We start from the raw sequence: 8,655 nt of genomic DNA, 5'->3' as shown, positions 1-8,655 counted from the left end.
GATTGAAATGTTTCTTTTAGGCTGGTAAATGTGGAGATGAGTTAAATAGTGCTCACAGTTATCATTTCACCATGAAAAGGCATTGATTATGGTAAAATAATCCTTCTGGTCCAGGTTAAGCTAAAAGTTAAAATAATAAAATAGTACCAAATAAACTTTATTGCTGCTTACTAATTTTAAAATACGATAAATGGCATTTGTGTGATTAAACCTAAGAGTAGGAAGAGGTCTGTGTATTATAGATGATTAAAGCCATCATCTTGTGAAGCACTGTGTGTCTTTTCTGTTCAGTGTGCAGAATTCTTTAGAGTATTTGATTGGAGTAGATATGTGTGAGACAGAATCAACTGAATGAGATTCCTACCTTTAAAAAAAAAAAAAACCCTTTTTTCTCCTTCTTTGTCTTTTTTAATATGAAAAGACTTCAGAACTTTTTGAAAATGACTTTAGAGAATAGGAATAAGTTTATTTTAGAAATGCCTAATGGGAAAGTGCCTCGTATTGATCTGAGGCTGCCATTTAAAAAGTCAGCTCACAGGTATTTATTGAATGCTTCTAAGGTCTTCAGTCTTATTCAAATCTTAAACCCAGAGATGTTATAGATTTTAGCATGGGATAGACTGATGAGTAAAGATAAAACCTGTTGCTTATTTTTATGCCTGATGCCTTCCTTTTATTAAGGTAAGGAAAACGTGTACGTATATTTAACTGGTAATTGAGCTAAAAGAAAAAAATGGCAGCCAAATTTTCCATTTTAATGTCAACTAATTCTAGTACTTGAATTGGGATTTGACCCAAATCTTGAATGTTGTATGCCAACTAATAACAGGTCCTCTGCATTAATGAGCAAGCTGTCCCAAGCAGTAGGTCTTGGATCACTTTGAAATGTTCTTACATATTGACATGTATTTTGAAAGTTTATTGCCCAGTTACTATTAAAACATTGCAATTATGAAAAATCACCCCAAACCCTCAAATCTTTCTATTGATACACCACCAGTTCCTTAAAATTATCATGCAGTATATCCTTTCATTATAAATCTTTTGCCAAAAACCAGTTTTCAGCAGAATGTTAGATCCTGGGGCATGATTAGTTATCAGAGTAAAGTCATTCTGAATCACTGGAAGAGTAATACATATTGTAATGAAATATACATTTTTCAATGTAGATAAAGCAGGGGTGAACCTGGTGTTTGGGTCAAATATTTGGGCAGCCTGAAAGTTTTTTAAAAATTCTCAATTCAGTGCCATCATAAAAAGAAAGAAAAGAGTCCAGGCATAAATACTTTGCTTTGATCATATCTAATTCTGAAAAAGACAAATGTTTTAACTTAAAACTTCACTTTAATTTTTCTTTTTATATTTAGGTAGACTTCTTAAAGTACCAATAGGAACTCAGATTTTCTTGATATTTGATACTAAAGATGCTCTGAGATGAAAAGAAGGTGTGAGTTAAGAGCAGAGGGTCTGATTCTGCCCTAACCAGCTGTGTAAAAATGACCATAAAATGAGGGAAGAAAATTATTAACCAAATATATGATTTCTTTCAGCTATATTGATCTGTGATACTAATACACACAGTAAAATTTATAAAAACAGAACTCTTTTTGAGTTCTATTTCTTATATCCTCCAGTCCCCTCCCCCTCCATTTCAAAATGAAGCAATCTTTTTAGTCTCTGTTCCTTGCTATTATTGTAGGATGTGAACATCAATCTAGTTTCCATTTTTTTTCCTCCCTCACTGCAGTCTTCACTGTCAGGATCTCTTGGTAAGTATACTGCTTATAATTACTCACTTTGGTCCATAAACCTAGGTTATCCTTAATTCTCATTTTATTTATTTTAAAATAATACATAAATTAAGTTTTTTTCCCCCAAAGATTCTAGTGAAAAATAACACTTTCCTTTTCTGTCCTTTTTATACCTAGCTATTGCTACAGAGAGGTAACCACCTCCAAGTCTTTTAGCTTTTTTTTTTGTAGTATTATCTCTGTGTTGCTAAATAACATGATTATTATGCTGTTTCCTGATATTTCAGTCTTAGATTTTTCCATTTCTGTTTTGGAATATGAGATAAGCTCTAGTTCTTTTGCCTCTCCCCGAAACCTTATCTTCCTTTGTCCTCTCAGTACAGTGCAGTTACATTACACTTTCTGGTAAAGTTAGTGTTCAACAATTATACTATTTTGACTCTGGGATTACTGTGAACAACTAAGCTGTATGGTATCTGTAATTGCATTTCCTTCTTTGGTCCAATTTTTGTTTTAAATTTTTTGGAATTAATATAATTGCCTTATTATTTATTTTGCTCAGTATTTTATAGAGCAGACATTAACTTTTACCCAGGCTATCCTCTAGAAGTGCAAATCTCTTAGTGGGTTCAGATACATCATATAATGATTTTTTTTCTTAAAAGACATTCCTCTGGAGCATTCCGTTCTTTGATAATCTTAATTGGTTGCTCTTAACTTCATATTGGAGCCCCCATTTCCTGAATTCTGTCTTCTTCTTTTGGCTTATTTCCTCTTTGTGGTGGCATACCTCTTTTTTCCTATGAAAGATTGAACAATAAATTGTTTTGATTTATTTGTACATGGCTCAGTTCTATCCATGCACTCTTGAAACTTAATGTAAGTGCAGATGTCCAGGCTGGAAATTCTTGGGAGCACTGCATTAGTGCCTTCCAACTTGTATTGACACTCTTGAGAATTAATTTGTCATTATGATTTTTGGGGGGAGGGGTGCTGGGAATTGAACTTAGGAACACTCAACCACTGAGCCACATCCCAGCCCTATTTTGTATTTTATTTAGAGACAGGGTCTCACCAAGTTGCCTAGTGCTTTGCTGTTGGTGAGGCTGGCGTTGAACTTGCGATTGTCCTGTCTCAGCCTCCTGAGCTTCTGGGATTACAGGCAAACTTAATATTTGTCTTATTTATTTCTCTGCGGAAGCTGTCAGGATCTGCTCTTTATTGTGACTGTTCTGAAATTTCTTGATGTGTCAGGGTATGGATATACTTTCATCCAGTAAGTTAAATATCGTGAGCTCTCAGGAAATTCAAGTCTTTCAGTTCTAGGAAGTTTGTTTATTTCTTGGCTAAGTTTTTCCCCTTTATTTTTTTATAATCTGTATTTCTGGTACTCATTCTGATATATCTAGGCCAATTTTTAAATTTGTGTTGCTTCTACTTCATTTTCTTTCTTATGTATTTAATATTTTTTAGTTGTCGGTAGACCTTTACTTATTTATTTGTGGTGCCAAGAATTGAACCCAGTACCTCACACATGCCAGGCAAGTGTTCTACAACTGAGCCACAACTCCAGCCCCTCATATATTTTTTCTCAATTTTGTTTTCCTATGACTTTTAAAATATTATTTCATATTTTTAGTATCCAGAAGATCTTTTTTGCTATTTTTATTTTCTGATTATTCTCTTTTTAAATCAGCATTCTATTCTTGTATCTGTAGGGCAATAGCTCCAGCATGGGATCCTGCTGACCTTGCACATACCCTGGTTGGCCATGCAGTCAGAGCTTGAACTTCAGATTGACCTAAGTCTTGATGGACATGCATCCTGTGATCCTCTCCAGAACGTGGCAAAGACAATCTCAAGGGGAGCCCTTACATGACCATTTGTTCATCTGCCTTTCTTCTGGAAGTCTTCCAGCCTTGCAAGAGGATATCTTGAAGCAGTTTCCTACCTGCCTTTCTGGTTCCTTTGAGACCTGAGACTTTCTACTTTTCCCCTGCCTTAGGGCAGAGCTGTAGGCTATAAAATTGCTTAGTTTAGTAGCATAGCATTAGCTGCTACACAGCAACAGGTGTCACATCACTCCTGTAGTATTGTCTTCTGGTCCCTTTTGTGTTGATATCACCCAGCACAAAGGCCAGGACTATTTCCTTATTTATTTTCTCACTATGTGTACAAGTACTAAGCTGTCTGATATAAAAAGCACTCTTGCTTCTACTGACTGAACCTGCTAGGACTCCTTGGCCCTTGCCTTGGCCTTCGTGCTATCTGTTTCATGGATATAATATTAATTTTAATGGTTATTTTCTTTGATTTCTTGCCTTTTGTTTCCTTCAAGTTAATTTTTTCTTATTTGTTTTGGAATTTAATGTTTTCCTCAAATTAAAAAAAAAAAATCCTTGCTGATTTTTACTGCTTGCATGTATGAGTAAAACACTTAAAAACTGGTTGAAAGTTTGTGTTTGTGACTTAGGCTTCGTAATTGGTAGAAATTCTCTATCCAACTGGCTATCCATAATGTGGATATTAATCCACCTATTTTCAGTAGACTACTCTGCTCTTAATTCTACACGCCTGTAATCTCAGCTATTTGGAGGCTGAGACAGGAGGGTCTCAAGTTCGAGACCAGCCTCAGCCAACTTAGCAAGACCCTAAGCGACTTTCGTGAGAACCTGTCTTAAAATAAAAAGGTCTGGGGACATGGCTCAGTGTTTAAGCACCTCTTAGTTGAATACTCTAACAAAAAAAACAAAAGCAAAACAAAACATAAACTACTTGGTATATTTGAGTTTCCAATCTTTCATTCACTTTGCCAAAATCTTGGAGCTGATGAGTGAACGCTTATTGCCTGTGTGTGAGGACACTGACTTTCATGTACTCCTTGCACTCTGGGGAAGAACCTCGGATCTTCGTTACTGCACCTTACTTGGGTTTATATTTAGAATCATGTTCCTTCTTAGTTTCATCTCTCTGTAGCCCTAGGTTATAATCATCTTCATCTACTAAATCATTCTCACTCATTTATTTGTCTTCCAGTTTCCAAAATTTTCTTGACCCATCTCTCATCATTTTACTGTCCAAATGGATTACTCCTTTTAAGCTCTTTGTCATTTAGTGGGCTTTCATGAAGGAGCCATGGCAAAGCTCAGTTTTAATTTCAGTCAGTTGTTTCTTCTTAGTGTGGGTCTCCGTCCAAGAGTCCTGGGCTGTTTGGTTTAGGGAGTTCTTAGGGATACACTGCTCCAGCTCCTTTTAGATAATATTATTAGACCTCACTTGTACCTGCTATTAATAGAGGCAAAGCCCCTCCCAGTCTTCAGGCTGATAGCCTCAGATTGGGCTTGCCCATGATTTGTACTGATTTTAGGTGTCTCCTGTGTTCAGGTCCTTTAGATGCCCTGTTGGCTTTCCTTTGCTTTCTCCCACAGAAGTGCTAATATGGTACTATGATTTGTTAGTAGTTTGTTCTAACCTGATTATGTTAAGGAGTTTGGGGCTATATGTACTTAGTTTTAAATGTGTTGGTGTTTCTATGCTTGACCTAGTTTTCTGTGGGAATTTGAATAGATTCAAAAATTGTCAAGAATGTGTCTGTTTTCATTTAAAATACTTAGTCTTAGTTGTATACAAATCTTTATATCCAAAGAAAATAATTATGTGTAAAATAATATTGAATTATTTTCAGAGTTTAAAAATTATTTTGGTTACTTTTGATGAATTTTTCTTGATGGTAAAAATTACTTTTAAAACCAAAGCTGCTTTTGTTATTTTATTAGAAGCAATTGTTAGTCTAAAACATTAAGCAATTTAGCACTGCTCATTAAGAGCAGAAGAATTTAATTTTATTAGATGTAATTTATAATAATATTGTCAGTTGAAAGATTATTTATTTTTTTGGTACTGGGGATTTGAACTCAGGTGCACACTAACCCTAAACTATATACCCCTGAACTGTTTTTATTTTTTTGAGATAGGGTCTCACTGAGTTGCCCAGGTCACACCTGGAATTTATGATCCTCCTGACCCAGCCTCTTCAGTAGCTGGGATTACAGGCATTCACCACTGCACCTGGCTGAAAGATTTTTTTAAAATCATGAAGTAGAAAGTACTTCATTAAAATGAAAATAACTTTTTTTCTGTAAAAGTATGTAATACTTTTTTCATTAGAGCTTTATAGTTATACACGGTAGTTGTATTCATATTGACAAACTCATACATGCATGGAATTCAATTTCAGTTCATCATTGGTCCCTTATCCCTCTCCCTTTTTCTTTCCATCCTCCCTCCTCTCTCCCATAGTCCTTCCTCTATTAGACTTCCTTTCTCTTGTCTATGTATTCATATTTGATTTGTTCTTTCTACCTATGTAAAAGATGACGTTCCCTATGGTATATTTATGTATGCACATAATATTTTAAGAATTCATTCTGCTTTGCTTCTTATCCATTCCTTCGCTCTGCCTATCACCTTCTTAACTTTACTGATCTTTCATTTATTTATTTATTTATTTATTTATGAATTCTTTGTGGTGCTGGGGATCGAACCCAGGGCCTTGTGCATGCGAGGCCGGCACTCCACCAACTGAGCTATATCCCCCAGCCCTTCCTTTATTTTTATAAAAACATATAATTATGGACTCAGAGGGACCAATATTTTAATTTTCTTTTAGAAGTTTTTTGAAAGAGTAGAATTCACTGTAACTTCTAAAAGATAAATTGTTTCCTGTGAACAATTGATAGTTGTTCATTACTTTTCTGTTATATCTTTCTGACTGAAACATATTTTAGTTCAAAGTTCAAAAAAGAACTAGAAGTTGTAACTGATCCTTCCCTTTCACCCTCTGGATATTATTTGACATGAGATTTTTAAAATAAAGTTCTGTTTTTAGTGTGATATTCTAAGTCACCAAATTAATGGAAATATGGTATTATTGCCTATTATGTTTATCAGTTTATATGACATAGACTCAAGAAAACTAAAAACCAACTGAACAAAAAACCTCTCTGCCTGAAAAGAAATCCTGGAAGCATCAGTAAATGTAGTGTTTGTTTTTTAGTGGAAAAGATAGCTTGATGTAGTTTTAACTGTAAAACAATTGTTTTGGTGTTTAACATCTGGTGTAATAGCTTTTGTGGAATTTTTCTGTTAGTAAACATGGAAGAAGAGAATATAATATCAAGAACTCTATGATATCAAATTAAAATCTGAATATGAGGTCTTTTGACTTATTCATGATTATATAAACCTTCATGTTATTTCTACAACAAATCTGCAATGTGCAGAAAGAAAAAAAAGTCTTTATTATGTTCCCTTATTTATAGCCAAATTTAAATGTTAAAATACTGCATTTTCTTGTCAAGTTTCATGGTTTATAGTTCTTTCTTGCTATTAACATTAAAATATGTAAACGAATACTTATGTATTCTGAAGCCTGTAAAAAGGTTTTTGTGGGGCACTAGTTAATCAAACTGCTGCTATAGTCACCAGAGAAAGAGCCAAACTGTAAATACTGCATAGTTATGAAAATGTGTAGAAAACCAATCATTCTTATTTTTTAGAAATATGTGTTCATATATTCAACTATTCTCTCTAAATGTACCTTAAGATGTCATTTTTTCCCCACCTAGTCTCTAGATGGAAAAATCTCTTGTCAGGATGTGAATTTTAGCCTGTATGGCAAAAATCAGGCTTGTGGAACTTCCTGCTTTCTGTGTTGAATAAATGAAATTAGTCCTTCCCAGTTACAGACTATATTTACATCTTTTAAGAACTTGGTGTTCATGTTTCCATTTATATATTAGTGTTAATTAATAAAGCCTGCTAGCCATTAGTGAAGGATAAGCATTTTATTGATAGTTTTTATTTTCTTTCTTTCTTTCTTTCTTTTTTTTTTTTTTTTTTTTTTTTTTGTACCAGGGATTGCACCCAGGGGCATTTAATCACTGAGCCACATCCCAGACCTTTTAATTTTTTATTGGAAACAAGGTCTCACTAACTTGCTTAGGGCCTTGCTAAATTGCTGTGGTAGGCCTTGAACTTGGTATCCTCCTGCCTCAGCCTCCCAAGTCACTGGGGTTACAGGTGTATGCCACTACACTCGGCTGATAGTTATTTCTTAAATCACCCGATTAGCTTTTATTAAATTCATTGATGTAGAATTCAGGAACTTTTGTAGTTTTTCTTGAGAGTAAATTTGGGAGTCATCAACAGTTTTACTGAGAATTGACTTGAAATTATTTGCCTTAATCAGTGAGATAGTTTCAGAAAATAGAACTTTGATTGGCTGGTTTACATTTAGAGCTTAAAGAACTACCAAATGAATAAAAACTGATGGGAGAGTAAACTGCATGAGTTTGCTTAACATACCTGCTTTGAACCAGCCCTACCTGACCAACCTGTTCTGTTTGCCATTTTTCCTTTTTCTCTTCCACCTCACTTTTCCTTTGCCCTTTTCCCATTTCCTGCCTTTCACTTTCTTACTTAACTGGTCATTGTTTAAGAGATTTTTTTGTTTTTGCTTTTTGTTTTTAAAGTCTTTGCTGTATTCTCAATTTGTAAACTTTAAGAAAAATAAAATTAGAAGCCTGGTATGGAGGCACATGTCTGTCCCCATTAGGAGGCTGAGGCAGGATGATCCCAAGTTTGAGGCCAGCCAACCTGGGCCAGTTAGCAAGACCCTGTCTCAAAGTTTTAAAAGAGGGCAGGAGGTTGTAGTTTAGTGATAGAGTGCTTGCCTAGAATGAATGAGGCCCTGGTTTGTTTAAATAAATAAATAAAGTACATGTCATAAAGACCTATTGTTTAGAGTTTTAAATCAATAGTTGGGAATTTTATAATCCTAGAACCAGAGAAATAGACTTCTTGATTGGATGAGATCTAGTTTCAAAAATCAACATGTTTTATT

The sequence above is a fragment of the Sciurus vulgaris genome (assembly GCF_902686455.1).
Source record: "Sciurus vulgaris genome assembly, chromosome: 15".
Lineage (NCBI taxonomy): Eukaryota > Metazoa > Chordata > Mammalia > Rodentia > Sciuridae > Sciurus > Sciurus vulgaris.
This window is presented reverse-complemented; position numbering follows the sequence as displayed.